The following is an 18874-nucleotide window of genomic DNA, read 5'->3' on the forward strand; positions in this document are numbered from 1 at the left end:
AGAAATCCTAATAATGCTGAAGAGTTAGGCAAAAAACAATCATGAAAACATTCTTTTGAGGCAATGGGAAACTTCCTACAGTGCTGGCCTTACAGATCTTGCTTGGTCTTTTACCTAGACAGAAAATTCAAAGGAATTTGATTGGATTGTAAAACTATACTTCAGAATTTATATATTTCTGGAGTCTATACTGTAGTCAAATTTGAAGTTTTACTTATTTATTGAGTTGGATGTGGAGGTGGCTGAGTGAAAACTGAGGGCCAGGACACTGAGAAAACCAGACTAGATGGCCAGAAAATTTTAGGAAACTCGAGTACATAATGATTGTGATCCCCATGAAAATGACAACAGTAATTTTCCAGCCAGAGCTCAGATACAGATATTACAAGCTTGGCTAATGGATTTACTTCGGTGAAATGAAAATGTTGTGTCCGGAAATAGAAAATATCATTTGCACATCTACCTGTGAATTAAAATAGAATTGCAAAACCAACCTGGAACTGTGCATTCACAAACCAGCCCTGTGCACAGAAAACAAACCCATGACACACCAAGGGAAATCCCTATTTACATGGAAATTCACTGTCCAGATGTGAAACCATGGGAGATTTATGAACTTTTTGGACCAAGGGACAACCACTGAGCCTCGGCATTTCTCTTGGCACAGTCAGGCAGGATCAGTGCTCGGGAAGGGAGGGGACATCCTCCCTTTAGTGGTAAACGAGCGACCTTTCTGAAGCACACCTTTGATAATTAGAGCTAATTAGGATAGGCAGCACCTGGACCAACAAATGGAGGAGGGAACACCCACTATGTTTACAGCATTTCTCAATAATAACTTTTACAATATACTACTGGCACTTGAAAAATACCCCAATTTTTAAAAATTTTTAAAAATCCATACCTACCACAAATTACTGTAGTCTCATCAGTCCTTCAAAAACATTTCCTATTTAGTAAACATCTCAGCACACGGGGCAGGTGCCCAGCAGGCACAAATGGCCAGGGTGCTGTGGGTTCCATCAGAGGTACAGCTACGGATGCCAGCTGAGCATCTGCCCCAAGCTCTTGCTCAATTTCTGTTTTCTTTCCCAGAAATCCTCATGAAGTACTTTTCAGAGATCCTTTCCTTGTTGTGAGACTATTGAAAAATATTTTTCAAATCTTTATTTGGAAACAAAAAGGAAAAGGGAAGATTGTTGACTGTGGTAGAACTATTTCAGGTGTATTTTCACTACAATAAAATCTGAGTGTTTTATATATATATATATATATATAAAGTATATTTTTAAATAAATAAATCACCAACATTTCAACTTAAAAAAAAAAAAAAAAAAAACCAAAAAAAAAAACAAAAAAAAAAACAAACCTAGAAAACTAAACAGATAACTTAGAAATGAAATGGATAATTTAAATCAGGTCCATCTCTCTGGCCACCCACATCCACCTGTGTTTTTTTCCCTTGGTTGCAATTCCCATCACAAACTCTTCGGGGCAAGACCCGTTCTACAGAGAGACACGGCTGTCATCCACACAGCACGACACCGCCACGACAGTGACTCCAAATATCTGATAGCAGGCTAATAAATGAAATATGACAGCACTAACAAGTACAAAAACATTTTCTTCTGAGCCTAGAAATACTCTGTGTTGCCAAATTCAGTTTATAAGCAGTAATTACTCTGGAAAAAGGAGAACAAGAGAGGCGCATTGCCTTAGCATGCACAGATCTCTGCAAGCTAGGAGGAGGAAGCTGAGGATTATATTACAGCCATTCAGGTAATTTGATCTATTTATTTTAGATTATAGTGGTAAATTTATCAGCCTTATCCATGTACAAAGGGTCAGAAAAATAGAAACCTGCTTTTATTCTCTAGCTTTAAAAAAAAAAAAAAAAAATAGCTTTTTCTCCTAATGAAGCTGAACTTCTGCAAAGGATACTTACTGTCACTTGCAGAGGAATGCTTTAATTGACAAATAAGTTGAGTCTTTGAGCAAATGCCCTTCCATCAATTCTGGAGGCAGAGAGGACTCTTTAGCTCTCACCCCAAAAGCGTAGGGAGCACATTCACACATTTCCTTGCTGTGAAAGAGGTCAGGGATGGGCAACGCTCTGCCCAAGCTGCAATTTAAGGGTGATGCTGTGAGACTCTCGTAGGCTCCTACAGGGTGATAGTTCTGGAGCATCGTATCAGGGAAATAATATATGAAAACATAGAAACTCCCAAATCTAAGTCCTTCCTAAGAAACATAATGGTGCACATAACTATCATTTTTTTCCCCCAACCCCATTGTAAAATTAACATTAAATAGCAGTTTTCATCGGCAGTGGTCAACAAGAACTGCCTTCAACACATCTGAATGGAAAATTGACTTCCCCTAAATAATTTTCCTCAAGCTGCTATTTTCTTCTTGGAAAGCCAGGATCAGCTGAAGCTCATCAGTTTCTAATTAGCTTTCAGATGATTTTGGTTAAAACCAATAGTGGTTTTATCTTTTACTGAATGCTCAAAAGCTTCTGTGGAGCGGGTCTAACAACAGATTCTCACAGCAAAAATCTCACTGTTTTCTGTTCCAGGACTCTTAACCGCCTAAATTAGAGAAGGCCCGGGGGGATGGCATTCAGGAGAGCTGGAAAGGTGAAAGAGGGGGCCTGAGCTCACAGCTGCGAAAGTTCACACGAGGCACCAATCGCTGGCAGGTGCCTTTTCAAGTGCTTTCCATACTCTGTTTAATATATTAAAACTGAAATAACAGCAGCCTGGCGGGGAAGCTGCACCGACACCACGATGTCACGCAAAACCTGCCTGACATCCTAGAGGGTGTAGCAGGGTAAAATCAGCAAGGAAAAATGACCTCTCAAATTTTTCATTCTTGTCTTGACATCCAGCCAGCGTCCAGGAGGAGGTACCTCACGGGGGATGTCTGGCAGAGCTGAGTTTCAGATAAGAGTGAGCCATGACCCCCCCAAAGCACCAGAGTGCACCCGACGGAGCTGCAAGCCAAACCCACACGTTACCGTTCAGGGCCATTATTAGAGAGACTTGCCAGTGGGTAATTTTGGTTACGTCCATGGAGTGCAGGGAGAAGGCTGTTTCTCCTCTGCGATGCTGAGAAAACCTGCATGAAGAAGTCAGAAGACTTGACACGATTCGGTTTTGATTCCTGGCACACAAACTGTTGAATGTCATCCACAGCTTCTCGCACTTCACCCAGACGGGACAGCATGTGCCAGACTGAGATTCCGATGGAGCCTAAAGCTTTCCAGCTAATCTAAATTTCAGACCTAACAAGATCTAAATTTTAAGTTAGATGGATTTTAAGTGAGGTAGATTTCAATGTTTTTTTTTTTTTTTTTCTTTGCCTGCAACAGCACATGTTAGTGTGTGGTTTGCAGAATGATTAACAATCGTAGAAGCCTAGTTACCACTCTCAAGAATTTGATAATTTTGATTTTGTGGTTCAAGTTGCATCTGCTGGCTGCAGACATCTGCTGGGATTTTCCTGGCTGATGCCTCTTGTCCTGGTTTGGCTTCTTGAGAGGACAGTAGATTTTCTGAAAATACTGAACAAGCAGCAAGCATCACACAGCAGCTCTGAGTTTTATAAGATTAAATATTTGTGCTAAAACACGTGAAACTTTTGCAAGTGAAAAATATTCAAATGAGTAAACAAACAAGAAATAACTTAGGACTAAAGCTGCAACATTAATTTTCCCCACATATCTGCAAATCATTATTTGCTTTATTTGACTAGCTGTAGCAAGAATGTGATCGTTGAATAATGATGAGCTTCTTTAAAAAGCCATGAAATGGGCATAATCCACAGTCTTTCAATAGTGTCTACTCTGCTGATGATCTTTTATGGGTTGTGCTGCTATTCCTTATATTTCGTGAAATGAAAACTGTAATGTCTGAAAATATAAATCTCGAACAAGGCCGTGGCAGCTCTTCTTATCTTACAAGACATTTTGAAGGAAGCAGTGTCTTAATCCTTAATAGCCGTGCCTCCACGGGCAAGTCGTGGCACCCAAATTTGTCTCTCCCCTCCCCAGGACTGAGGACCATCTCTGGAGAAGCAGGGACCCACTGGTGACACCCTTGCAGCCCCTGTGCTTTGCAGAGAGCTAGCCGGGAAAAACTCTGCACTTATTTGAAATCATTTTTCAACCAAAGAGGTATTGCACACAAACATCATCTGCCAACTTTGCGGGTAGGTCTGAGTTGTATTTAGTTTTGCTAGCCATGCACTTGGTCTCAAAGTGCCTTATGGACCCATAAAAGAGACTGCCATCCCACAACAACGCTGTGATGCAAAACAAAAGCTGTGATACAGGGCCAAGATAGGAACAGGGAATGTAAGGGTTAACATGAGAATAGCAAGAAGGGGATAATAGCAAGAAGGGGATAACAAAAGAAAATAGTTCAAGGGAAATAGTTTAGATAACGGTTAACTGTCTGCTTAGTGAGCAGACAGTTTATAAAACACGGTGAGCTCTCTAGGCTTTATCAGTACCAAGCCGGTTGGAACTAGACCCACGGTTTGGACAACAGCCAGTAAGAAACTGAGTATGCGCAAAACCTGGGGTCACAGAGCGGACAGGAGGAAGAGGAGCTTGACTTCATCCCCAAAGACCCCCACGACCACCACCAGAAGACACTGCGCAGACTCAACTAGGAGGAGATTATGGAAATGCTAATTATAATACGAAGCGGGGATAGGTGTTGAATATGTATAGGCGTATTGCGAAATATTATGAATATGTAATCATTTGCTCTATAAATCTTAGGTAACAGCATCACACGTTGGGTACACAATAGGAGGAGTTATCCCCTGTGTACCTCAGCGCTGAATAAACATACCTACTTTACAATCTATCAGATTGTGGAGTCTATTTCTGCACGTCAGCTGTACGTCCCCGTTTCCCGCAGCCATCGTGCTGCGCGTGGCCGCAAGCCACGGGAGCTGCTCCCCACCAGCGGACGATGGTCATAAATGGGGGCATTCGCTCTGGAAGTGGATGAATGAGCAAGTCGTAAAAAAGAAACGGCACTGAAGGCCTGTCGAACCCCAGGAAGCTTCTTTCAAATTCAGATACGGGGGAAAGTTTTCCCCATCTGTCTCTCGCTCTCCCGGCAGCAGACTTCCCGCAGTTACCAAAGGGTCCACTCACGTGGAGGTCGACTCAAAGCACCATCTCAAAGGAGTCCCACCAGAACCGCCTTTCTGTTGCAGCTCGGTGTGGTCTCCTCACATCTCATTCCTCCAGACCAGCCCTACCCAAGCTGCTGTTGATCAAATCATCCCCTTCCCTGCTGCTAAAACGACATTGTTTCCCCTATTCAAATCTCTTCACAGGCCTCCTGGATATTTCATCAGTGAATACAAGCTCCTCAGCTGGGGAGAGACTCAGGATTCAATGTGACTTTAAAGAAACTGACAACATAACGACCTGATTAGACATGGGAACTTCTATTATTATTTTAGTATCAGACTCGCTGTCTCTCTCCATTTCCTGTGCTCTATTTGCTTATTTTCCCTGCTCTACAAGATGTGCCCCTCCAGTTATTAGCAGGAACTCTGTCCTCAGACTTCAAAAAAAACCCTAATCCCTGCTGCCTTCCAAAGACCAGAAAGATCTCTGCTTCTCCTTCTCAGGCCAATTCATCATAATATTTCAGAACTATATTTTCAGAAATCCTTGCAGGAAAAGTCCTACTAAGTGTTGCAAAAGTGTAACTTCTTAGAAATTGGGGTTTTTTTGACTTTTGAAGATAATTTAATATCTCTATCCCAGATTTTTTTCTTTTAGCTAGGTTAAGATAAAAACTGAAAAACAAACAAAACAAACTCACATAAACATAAAACAGCTCATGGAAATAGCAGTTAATGTTTATTAAAACATATTGATTTAACTCTTATTAATTCCTACATGGTTTTCTAAGTGATAAACTAACATTGAGGTAGGCTATGTAAAAACGTTAATTCTAGAATTAAGAGATTTGTAATTCACATGTATTATTTGTCTTCTTAAAAGTAATCTAGAAAATAACTACAATATTTAATTAAATATTTCACTGTTAAAATATTATACTGCTTCAATCAAAAATCCTTATTATTTAATAGCAAGGAAAAATTTTCATTGTGGCCCACAGTTTACCACATGAAATGCTGAAGAAAACTTTAACATACTTTAGCACTTACATACTCAAATATCATATAATATTCACTTAATATTTGCTATCTACTGTATCAAGCAACCTTCTTAAAAGCCTAAATGCAAATATTGAAAAAGACCTTCCTCTGCCTGATCTGGGGCGCTCAGTGCTCCTCCCTTAGCGATCCAAACAGGTATGCCTTACCTGCGCTCTTTCCTGAAGCGACTCATACCAGTTCCCTTGAAACATTTAGCAGCAAAATCAGTTTGTTAGGCTACTCAGTCCTACAACAAGCACTTAAAAATTTCATAGAATCATAGAAAAACAGAACGGTTTGGGCTGGGAGGGACCTCAAATCCCCCCCAGTGCCCCCCCCTGCCCCGGGCAGGGCCCCCTTCCCCCAGCCCAGGGGGCTCCCAGCCCCGTCCAACCTGGCCTTGAACCCTTCCAGGGAGGGGGCACCCACAGCTGCTCTGGGCACCCTGGGCCAGCGCCTCACCATCCTCATCTTCCTTATAGCTTATCTAAATCTACACTCTTTCAGTTCAAAACTATTGTCCCTTGTCCTATAGACCTTGATAATAAGTCTTTCTCCACCTTATAAGCCCCATATATATTGAAAGACCACAACAGAGTCTCCCTTCTCTTCTCCAGGCTGAACCCCCCCAACTCTCTCAGCCCGGCCTCCCAGGGGAGCTGCTCCAGCCCCCCCAGCATCTCCGTGGCCTCCTCTGGCCCCGCTCGAGCAGCTCCGGGTCCTTCTGCTGTTGGGGGCCCCCGAGCTGGCCCCAGCACTGCAGGGGGGTCTCCCCAGAGCGGAGCAGAGGGGGACAATCCCCTCCCTGGCCCTGCTGCCCCCCCTGCTCTGGCTGCAGCCCAGGGCACGGGTGGGTTCTGGGCTGCCAGCGCACGGGGCTGCCTCACGGGCAGTTTTCCCCCCACCAACCCCCCCAGTCCCTCTCCTCGGGGCTGCTCTCCAGCCGCTCCTCGCCCAGCCTGGGTTTGTGCTGGGGATTTTTCTCAGGATCGGACCCTGTAATACTGAACACTTACAGAGCAGAGAGCAGGACGCCCTGCCCAAACTGCCCCTCTGAAGCACAAGCACTAAGAAACGGCACGAATCGGGGAAGGTACGGCACGTATCACAAACACGTATGGTGCAAAGAAGCAACGTGCCAACGAGGAGCTGTTCTGCGATGCGCAGTGCTGTACAGCCAACACATCTTTGGCTGTGCCCCACGCCTGCATCCTGAGTTCAGCACAGACGCAGATCCACTTAGGACAAAGGCAGGCTTTGGAACCACCATCACCAATACTCGCATTGAATCATTTATTTTTACTAAATTATTTTTCTGGTCACCATCTGGTCATTCAATAAAAGGAAGCCCTGTCAATCTATATGGTTTCCTTTATTTCGGTCAGAGAAGCACCAGCGTATTTCAATTACTAAAGGTCTTCCTGCTCTCTGCTTTTGTGGTTTTAAAGTTCTCTGGAAATATGAGATGCTTCAGTAGAAATCTCAGGCTGCAAAACAGTGAGGAAGTCACCCTCTTTTAAATAAAATTTTGCAGAGAGGCCATCTCCTCATGATTAAGTCTTTCATGAAAGAATAGAGATCACTTAGTTCTTGTAACAAACTCATCCTCCTACATCAGATCCCACAATCGTTGGAAACACTTGTTTTTCACAGCATTACCATGATACCATCAGAGCAGAGCTCCCCGCTGCCGCTGCAGCACCAATGCCCAGTGGCGTGGGCTGCTCTGCCAGTACCCCCAACGTGGACTCCCTTATTTTTCTCTCTTGCACACCTCCCTGAAGTGGTGCATTTTCTTTGCAGTGTCTCCAGCCTGATGCTTGCTGAGTGAGTCCTTGACCTGGTTGACTGTATTCACAGAAGGCTTGAAATCAAGGGGGTCGCTCCGAGCAAGGAGTAGCAGCCAACTCTAGCTCTTACCAATGGCACAAGACTCTTCAGGATGCTTTTAGTGGAGAAACAACTAGAGAAGCTGCTGCAACAGCACCAGGGCTGGATTTGAGGCCAATACAGCACAAGGGTGCAACGCAAGGGCACCATCCCAGGCAAGGCACAGTGTCGCACTGGGTTATTTCTACTTCTCTGTGATTAAATACCTCCTACAGCTCAGAGCGGATGAGTGTTGCCAGGTCTGTTACACTTACATCCCTGGCCATCTGAGCAGACGGATGACTGTGGCTTTCCTTCTTTCTCCCTTGAGTTCCTCCTTACCAACGTAGGCCAAGAAAGAAACAGCAAAGGAACAGGCTATGGAGCAGGAAAAATTGATTCCTGCATTTTGGCTAAGTCCCAAAAATATAAAGTTGCCTGTGAGAGGTACCTGAATTATTCCGCACTCAGATACTGGAAGGATGGCTGCTGCTCACTGAAGTTAGGATGATGGCCAAAGCCTTCAAATTTTGGTGCAACTCACTAGCCACAGAATGACTTGATAGTGCATAGTGGAATAGTGTTTAAAACCAGATTTTCCAAGAGAACTTTTACGCAGATGGTGCTGAAGTTTTTTTCAGCCTTAACAATCCATGAATATAAAGTCTTCCCGTTGGAAGTATCATCACATTTCAGAACTATTATTCTCACAGGAGCTACATTTAAGCATTGTTATTGCTTAGCTAAAGCCAGTAGTGCTACAGTGCTTTACATCAGCCCAGGAAAAGCTCCATGAATCTAACGTTGCTTTACATTTACTAAAAATACTGTGCAGCATTAGTACAAGATCCTAACATATTTCAACAAGTGCCTTTTGTGTTTGGCTTTTGGTTAAAAGGAAATGAAACAAGATTTGAAAGGCCAAATAAGACATGTAAATAGCATCAATTCTAGATTTGTGTGACTTTAGAGAAAAGTTAAGTTCTTCCATTGTCCTTCAAGTGCTGGCACACAAATAAAAGTTCAGGACTAAAGCAGCGAATCATTCACAACAGCATGTACTTTATAATGAAATCTTACAGAGCAATTTGCTAGTAATTTATGTCATGTAGCAGCCAGAATCAACCACTTATGTTTAATTTCCAGCAAATTAGAATTGTCCAGGGTAGTAATTCTACCTGCAAAGCGATTCCTTTTAATGTAGTACATGTATGTAGGCATAAATACATGGTCATTGGAATCCGATTCCTACAGAAACCCCCATGGCAGCTACAGCATTTTATTTGTGCTTTGGCTAATAGATCCTCTTCAGTGAATGAAGATATGCAAATTTTTATCATTGTGAAGATACATTACAAGAATTAAAATGCAATGCCTGCATGAAAATTAAATGGGGTATAAAAATAGCTGCGACGGGTTCTTTCTAATGACTTCTATGACAGATGTAGGCATGATTAATGACGACACAATAATGCCTTGGCTGAACTTAATCACTAACACATCAGTTAATATTGACAAAGAGGAAATGAATGATACCGAGGCATCTACACCCCGAATCACTAGAACAGAGTGCATATTAACTACTTTGGGAGGCTTAGCATAGGCAGAGGTGATACGTCATTCATAGCGTTGGATCCAACTCGCCTGCTGGACTGGTCAACAGGAGTCCTGCTGAATTCATTTCACCAACCCTGGTCCTGGTGATTTCTTAGTCATCTGGCAGCTAATAAACCCTCCAGGAATCAATCCTTAATTTGTCACATTGTTGTTTTTTTGTTTATGTGTAGCTGAAATGTTTAGATGCATGAAATATGCTGGGACCCTTGTGTCTACAAGCTATCTGTACATGTTTCGAGATCCAACAACAGAAGGGACTACTGCAAGTAGCTGCTGCAGCCCTGTGCCTCCAGAATTCAACTCCAATATTTTCATATGATAACTCACCTCTGGGTTGGAAGATACAGAATTTACAGAAGACATCCCAGCTCAATTTAGAGATCTCTGACAATGAACATGACTCTGCAACCACTGAGACAGGCACCATCCTTGGAGGTTTTGAAATTTGGCTGGAGAAGTCATAGCTGACCTAGTCTAGCACTGGTGATAGAGATGCTCCAGTGTCTCTAAAAAGTGCTGGCCATACCTACACAATGGAGACTGCAAAAGCAATGGAGATATCGCTGTGCACAAGCAGATCACCATGAGCTCCTGGTGTACCAACGAGCAGCTGGGGAAGCGGACAGAGGGAGATAAGAAGGGACCACACCTCCATGGGTAACACCAGCAACACCAGCTTGCAAACACTCCTGCTGTCTGCATGTTTAAAAGTCATTAGGGGAGGGCCTAAGAAAGAGCCAGAAAAAGGATCTGATGGAGAGACAAAATGGCTTATCAGAAGCAGAAAAACAAACAGTTTGATCTGTTTAACTTCTCAAAGCAGGGATAAAGATGTGACTGGACAGCACTCTATAAACACATCCACACTGTGAAAGTGCTGTGTCCCAGAGGAGCACTCCAATACACAGGAAGGGAAGGCAAAACAGGGAAGAATAGGTGAGATATGTGTATGGGAAAATTCAAGGCAGACGTAAGATACAGATTTTAACAGTAAGACTGTTAAAACCACAAAGGAAGCAATGGATTCACCATTCCTTGTTATTGTCAGGCTGAGCTATTGACATAAGTCATTGATACAAACAGTCAGTGAGCATACAGGGACCCTGACTAAATGATTTCACTGCATTTTAAACACCATGCCTCATTCCTGCAGCCGCTCCCGGAGCTCTTGGCAGTTTCCCAGCGTGAGGCAGGGGACCTGCAGCTTGGCCATCCCATAACTACAGACATGCCACCCGTCACATCGTCCATCCCGGGGTGACCTCCGTCCCCCAGAGATCGTGGGAGCGTGGGCTCCCAGTGACGCTGCTGCCGCCTGGGCCGGGGTCACCCCACGGCAGCTGCGGCTGCACATCGCCCCGGGAAGTGATGGAGGAGGATGCCACCACCTCAGGTACAACATGCAACAGAGATAAATCAGAAAAAAGCAGGCAAGGAGAGGAGGCAGAGTAGAGACACGCTGAGCGAGGAGCAGAGTACATCTGGAAACACCTGGGGGAGATTTCTGCACAATGTTTTGCAATAAAAAGCATATTTTTACCTGGACAGGGGAGGCAAATAGATGTTCCAAGAGGAGCAGAAAATGTAGAAATGTGAACATAAAACAAGTGTATGGACTTAAAATAACCCAGAAAATTTTTTTACTGCTGCTCTGGACAGTGTTTGCAGCAACCTTTATTTGGCTTGAAACAGGTATCAGTTCACTCACCTACATACTTTATTTCTCTTGTGGACAAGGTCACTTTATAAACAAATGGGGTTTTCTTTTGGTGATCTGTAGCAAAGAATTACCAATAAGAAAACAAATGTATTTCTTTCTCTCTCAAGGCTGACTCTGCTCTTGGGAGACTCTGGGCCATTTCATGTGCAAAAGTCACAGCATTAAGCTACATTATGGTTGTACCTTTGAGCCAGGTTAGGCTTTCATCTCCTTTAGAGGCTGGGACATAGAACAAACATCAGAGACTACAACCACACTGAAGCCAACTGAACTGGCCCTATTTTTCAAGAAGCCAAGGTCAATGTTTTAAATTCAGACGTCAGGAATTTCAATTGTGGAGACAGATCGGCCTGGGACTCTGTTACAGCCATGGAAAATGAGAGGGAATAGGCTCTGAGCTGGAGGACAAATTGTCTCGCAGGTTACAAAGACAACTTTTGGCATGTTTAAAAGGAAACAGAAAAAGCAATTAGTGCCAGAAGAGAACAGCTCAGAGACACACCAGCAGGACAGGGGAAAAATGGCAGTTTATTAGAGAAAGCCTGTTCTCAGCCCGGCCGGCCACTTCTCCCCTGGACCATCCCTCAGTGCCTCCGGCGCAGCAAGAGCAGGACAGGGTGTCCTCAGCTGAGGCAGAATGACCAGTTTTGGGTGTGTTTTACCCTGTTTGAATTAGTTGCCCTATGTTTAGCAACTCTTAGATGGTGGCACAGAAATGGGAAGAGGTGGAGAAATAATGTGTTTGGTGCCTATAGCTCATGGGAGAGAAGCTTAAATCTGCTCCTTGAAAATCTCCTGCAGGAATTACACTGCTGAGCACTGAAGGTATTGAACTGCATCAGCACATCTTAGGGACAAGGGGAATCAATCACTTTCCCACTATGATTAACAAATTTCCTTGAGAACTGGCCATGGGACACCCTGGACACCTTCAGTCAAGCATTTTAGAAGAAGAGATAGAAACCCCCTTTCACTCCTGTCAAAACACCCCAGATCCCATTTGCTTTGCTGATTGTACTTGTTCTTCAAGGTCTACAATGGGTGGAAATCCTCAGGCAAAAGAGGGAAGGGCATTGCAAATGAAGGCTTGGTTTTATAGGATGAAAGGGAAAATCACTTGCTCCCACAGGCATGTGGATTTAGTCGGATTTTTTTTTATTATTATTATTTATTAATTTCTACATCCAGCCTCATGGGAGCACTGACACGGCATAGCTAAATCTCTGCCTACCCCACTCAAACCTTTCACTCAGTAATATCTGGATAATTGCTGCCAGGCTGCTCCAGCACCCACAAGTTGAATTTTCCAGACAAGCAACTGAAAAATAAACAGGTCTGAGAAGGCAAAGGGCAGCATTGGGTCTGTGACAGGGATTTGCAGGGCATGAACTGAAGATCAGGGTGTTACGGCGGGTCCTGGAGCGACCTCAGGACAAGGCAGGTCCTGCCAATGGTGGAGGCTGTGGGAGATGGCAGCGCACGGCGAGGGGCACAACGGAGATCCCGGGATGGGAACAACTTGGGGCAGCAGACGTTTGTAATTGCAGTCTCATGCATCGGTGCAAAAACCTATCCTCTAAGCTGCAGGGTCCGTCCTTAATCCAGCAAAACGATCAGCTCGCATGCTGGTTTCCTCTCCCACTGCTCTACAGCCTGGCAGCTGAATGTCAAAGCAGCTCACCAATGACTGACGTACAGCCCAGAATATTGATGTGCTGAGGAAGGAAGAAGCATCAGGGACAAGATGGGCTGAAGTAGTTTCCTGTTCTGAAAGGGGAAGGGATGCAGTTCTCCCGCTACACACCGTATCTTGCAGTGTCCTGCCAGTTCTCCCCTCTTCTAAGGGCCCTAAGAAATGAATAACACTTATCACTGTATTATTTATCATCATAAATGAATTGAATATCAGATCGATAGAGGCTACAACACTTTTATAATTAAACCCATTCTCTTCCTCCCTCTCACTTGCTCTGGAAGATGCAGAACAGTTCAGTGTGGCTCAGTGCGTGTGAAATGGCCTGCTAGGGAGAAGAGATACTGAGCTAGAAAGAGAAATGCTCTCCATTCAGGCAGCGTGGAAGAACAAGCTTCTTTTAAATCAACTTTTAGGCTTGTTCAGTTCTTAGAGCAAGCGCTGAAAATGATGCAAATCTTCAAGTTGCTTTCAAAGCACGTGGATAAATACTCTGTTAAACCAGATCACTGCTCCAGGATGGGCTGCAATCAATAACCCCATCAAATAGGCAATGGTGATCGTGAGAACGTGCAAGAGGGATGAGCCAGCCACCAGTGCTCAATTCGCTGGCCGGTATCAAGCAAGCAGGGGAGAAAGGAAGCTGCCTCAAAGATATTAAGTTCATACAATTTTAATGAAAAAGAAGTTGCTAGAGAAAGAATCAAGATCCTATTAATGTCCTCACTGACGGGAAGACTGAAGTGCAAGTTTGGCTTTATTAGCCATGGGAGGACACAGATGGCATAGCAGTGGATGCAACACCATACCGTAAGCTCAGCTATGGCTGGAAAGCATCTTTATTAAATAAAATATAGGCTGGAGATGAACCCAAAATAGCTGCGCTGCTTGTTTCCCTCCTCAGGAACTGTCTTATGGTTTTGACTGTACATCCCTCACACCCCAGCTTTTACTACTTCTGCTATCCTGAACCTTCATTTCCTAATGACAGCTCCTTAATCCTGTGCCAGCCACAGTGACACAAAACCAGAGTGAACCCTATTCCCATCCCACCTCTGTTCCTCTCCCCCAGGGTTAGATTTCAATGCATGGAAATAGTTCAATTACCTCCATTCTCCTGGAACGTCCTCCCCACTAGTTAATTTTTTATTTTTTAATTGCTTAACTCTTCAAAGCAATTTCTTAATGTAATTGCATTTTTTTAAGGACAAAGAAAACTTTGTGATGCCACTTAGCCGGCTCTCGGAGAGGCTGTGTTAAAGGCTGCTGTAACTCAGAGATAACACCTAATTGATGGGCCTGCCCAGAAGACAACAGCTCCCTTCCCAGAAAAAATGCCATGTTTTGAGGTTGGTGTTTGCTCTATGTCAGAATGAAAAATGATGGAAAGTGGTGGCCTTTTAACGCTTTAAAGATTAGAACACTCATGGGAAACAAACAAATAAAATAAATTTGACCCCAAAAGCCATGAGGATATTTCAATGTCTGTATTCAGAGCAAAATGCAGGCATCTCTTTCTGAAAATTTGGCTTTAGAAGATTTCAGCCACTGTTTCTACTTCCAGCAATTCAGGTTTGAATAGCTCTTTTTGTTTTTGTAAAGATCTCATCGAAACAACCGTTTCAGCTTTGGCACCGCCTTGAAGTGCACACATGGAGATCACAAAAGCCCAGGTTCACCAAGTTGCTTGATCCAGACACTGAACTAGATGCAGCTGTTCCAGCCTGCATAAATAATTATTAATTACACCGTTCAGAAAAGGTGTCTAGTAATGAGGGTTTCTATGTGAGCTCAAACCTCCTCTCTAAATCAAGTAAAGCACAGACTTAAAAATACTAGTCTTTGACATTGCATGCAAATGTCAAACCCTGTGGTTTGGTGTGAGTCTTTCTGGAACAGCATTGAAAAAATCCAAAACAAAAGCAAGCAAAGGGAACCCAGAAATCAGTTTCTAACGCTTCTGCGACACTTTAATCCACCGCCAGTCTTTGCTTTGACAAGACAGCTCCCTGAAAACATCATATTAGATCATCTAATGAGCTGGGGGCTGTGACAGCTCCGCTTGTGATTTTGAACATGCTATAATTCAATTGAAAAACAAAACAAAACACGCACTGCATAAAATGTATCTGCTGCCCTCTCTAATGAAATTTCAGGCTCCCTAAAAATAAACCAAAGCAAATGCAATCACAATACATACACTGGATAGTCCTAAGAACTGCAGTATCCATTAACAATCATTACTACCAAGAGGAAAATAAGTCAGCCCTGACCGGCATATACAGGTCTGCCCAACGACCAACCAGTTGCTGGATTTGGGTCATTTTTGCTGACCTGAATACATGTTTTGGAAAGAACAGACACTAGAGAAAGCAGAAATACAACAACAAAAACCTCCAAAACGACCTCCTTCCCTTACACACCTGAGGGATACAAAAGGGAGCAAACTATTTCAGAGAAAGAAACACTGACAGAGAGCTCCCGCGATGGAGGCAGCAAATGACACTGGAGGCAGAAATGGGATAAAACAGCCACCGCAGAGGAAAGCTGGAGACCCTGGGCAGGGGACACAGCAAATAAGCACCCACCCATCTGCCCCCAGCTCTCCCAACGGGCTCGCTACACCCGTCTCCAGCCCCTCACACACAAAACTGGGGCCACCGGGTCTGAGAGAACAAGGTGCGGGAACAGAGAAACCAAAATGAATGAACCTTGTAAGCTAAGATTCCTGTACGTCAGGGCCTACCGAGTCCCCAGGTCAAAGGCTTGAGATTGAAAAACGGGCTTCCAACAATTCTGCACATTTATTTTTGAAAACTTTTGCCTTAGTCTGCTCCTTGAAGGACGCAGAGTGTTAGCAGCAATCAGTCTCACAGCAGCCCAGCTTTCCCTCCTGTGAGAGACAAGGGAGTCCCTTGTTTCCATTGCCCACGGCTCCCACTCCCTTCCACCCTACTTCTGCTCACGTGCAAACACTGGAAGAGATCTGCCACTGGAATTTTTGTTTTGTTTTGGTGATGGTGGGATGAGCTCTTTGAGTTTCTTTGCACAGTTGTTCCTTACGATGAAAAATGCCCTTGCACAGAACTAAGGCCACAATATTTGCTGGATGCTGCCTCTTTCAGACATCCCCTTCTTTGGGTTTATTCATCTTGGTTTCTCTACTCCTGCACCTTGCGTGCAGCAAACAGGCCAACACAACATGGGGAGAAAGCAGATTCCCACCCATCTGTGGCTCTCGGGGATACTGCGCTATGAAGATCCAGGAAAAAAAAAAAAATCAGATGCCACGTAGAAACAACAACTATGCCATTCGGACTCAAATATTCCAACGTTGCAGCCATGCAAGTACGAGTCACCCACTCTCCTATGCCAGCATCTCCCCAAAACTGCCTCATCTCACACCATGGTGCTTCACGCCCTCTGCGGGGACCCCAAAAGGGATATGATTGCTGTGGTGCTATCAAAGTGGATCACTATCACCCCAAACCCGAGCACCCAAGGTAGTGACCCCAGAGCCAGCCCCGGGTGAGCGGCGCACCCCAAACCTCAGCCACGGGGCAGCAACAGGAGCAGCCACCAGGAAACAAAAAACTACGAGCTACTAAAAATAAATAAGCACACAATATCCCATGTCTTAACTGTGGCTGAGGCCAAATGACTCTGCACTTTAATGGCTAACATCAAACCAGAGACTTGCTCTGACGTGAAACCACTGTGAGTAGATCTGCCATAATACAACAGCACAGAACCTATTTTTGAGTTCATTTGTATTTTCCTAGTGCTGATAATTTAATCCCCATGCGGAAGACTGCTAATATATATAAGATGCTGCCTTCTGAATGAAACAGGCTGTGCTTGTGAAACTTGGGCCTGGATTTGTATTCAGATACAATTTCAAATAAATAAATAAATAAACAAGCAAACAAACAAACAAACAAATAAATAAATGCCCAAATAAATAAATAAATGCCTAGATAAAGCGTATAGCCTGTGTTTCTGGGGCTGGTTTTTGGTCAGACAGCTTTGTCTTCTATGTCCAGCAATTTTATGCAGAAGGGAATAAAGTCCAAGATTTAATTGTTTGCCTCCTCCCACGGGATTCTATAAAATTTTATGTTATTTCTTCTAAGTATGTTTTTTTTTTCCCAATGTTTTATACATAATTGCCTTTTTGTTTTCAGTAAATCTATATATTGCTATTCTCTTTCTTCCAGCTGTTTCCTCTACTGTTCTAGTTCATCTACCCTTTCAACCAATTTTATCAAGCTCTGTTTTATCTCCAAAATTGAATTTTCAAGGTTATTGAAGAAATATGTTTTTCTCTATTTTCATTTCCTCTCTGAACTCCGCCAGGGCTTGTGTTAGATTTATTTTGGAGCTCTGCATAGTTAGTGGAGTTGCTGGGTTTATTCTACTTCATTGCTATGAAAAATGTACTGGTATATCCTTCCTGAATACCCTGTGTTTTCTTTGCTTTTTACACCATTCTGCTCTACAAATCTTGCCTCTTTTCCACTGGAGATGCATCAGCCAAACCACAGGTCCATTATACAGATACTAACTATCTTCCATGATTTGTAAGTGGAAAGGAAAACAAATCACCTCTCATTTCAATCTATACCTTTACACCCAGCTGATATGCATTACCTCATTTTAAAAGGTTATGTGCTACATAATTTCAGTGAATTTCAAAGTGTAGCAGGTATCAATTAATTGAATCATAACATGTGCCTTAGGATACTTTCCTCAAAATCTCTGGGCAAGAGTAACCTTTCTCCATCATTAGATGAGAATGGACCTTTACAAAACATCTTTAGTTTACTTAAATAATACAAGCAAATCTTACTAATAAACTGAGACCTATTAAGTTATCCCCCAGTGTTTGCATCTGCACCACTGGAACTAGAAGTGTGACGGGTTCCCAGGAAGGGATGAGCACTGTATATGCATTTTGTACCATGCAGACCTGTTGCACACCTGTAGACTCAGGGAGGAACCACATCTTTGTTATTTCTGATCATTTCTGTAGCAATCTCCTGGTTTCTTGCAGTATTTCCCACTGTAACATCTTGTTTTATTTACAAGTGCTTCACAAGCTTCTCCTCTAACATAGGTGCTGCCCACGGGTGTGGAAGAATACGCTGTGTGGCTGAGCCACTGCCCAGCTATCACAGTCACCTAGGCTAGAAACCATCTGATAAATCTCACTGATTTAAAATTGACATGTATTATTGCATCCCCAGGAATACAAAACATGGCAAATTATTACAGTCTCCTCCTGTAACATTAGATCTTGCTTTGCATATATTTCGTTTTGTGTCCAGCCATCACGAACACGCGCTCCAATGCACAGATGAGGTCTCGGTGCTGCCTTGCATAGAGGCTCAGAGGGATGCATGTCTTTACGTTGGGCACACCCCGGCCAGCCCATCCCAGGAGCAGCTTTTCAGGCCAGCAATACCTCGGTGATCCCTAAACCAACTACTGCAGCCAGGCAGACCCTTCCCTACATCTACTCCAAACACTAACGAACAACCTGTGTGAGCAATACATTCGCCTTGCTCTCCAAGAACAGCAGCTCCAAGATCACCAAGGTCTTTTCAATACAAGAGCTCTGTTTTCCTCTGCGTGAGCAATACTTCCCAGGCAGATTTCTGTTAAAGCAGAATGATTTAGGTTCAGCGTTTGTTTGCTGCTGGGCTTTGACTAATTTTACTTTTGCGAATCAGAAGTAAAAGCCTGGACAAAGTGCAAGAATAATGTAGATAAATTGCTTC

The 18874-nt window shown here is 43.5% G+C and overlaps 1 protein-coding gene across 1 annotated transcript in view; it reads right to left on the reverse strand.

Moving 5' to 3' along the window:
• The window catches only part of MDGA2 (MAM domain containing glycosylphosphatidylinositol anchor 2), a gene marked incomplete at its 5' end in the record, with an annotated part of 393304 nt that overhangs the window by 92457 nt on the left and 281973 nt on the right, over positions 1 to 18874 (reverse strand). The window lies entirely within an intron of this gene.

The sequence above is a fragment of the Tyto alba genome, unplaced genomic scaffold (assembly GCF_018691265.1).
Source record: "Tyto alba isolate M040663 unplaced genomic scaffold, T.alba_DEE_v4.0 Super-Scaffold_29, whole genome shotgun sequence".
In the NCBI taxonomy this organism is placed as follows: Eukaryota; Metazoa; Chordata; class Aves; order Strigiformes; family Tytonidae; genus Tyto; species Tyto alba.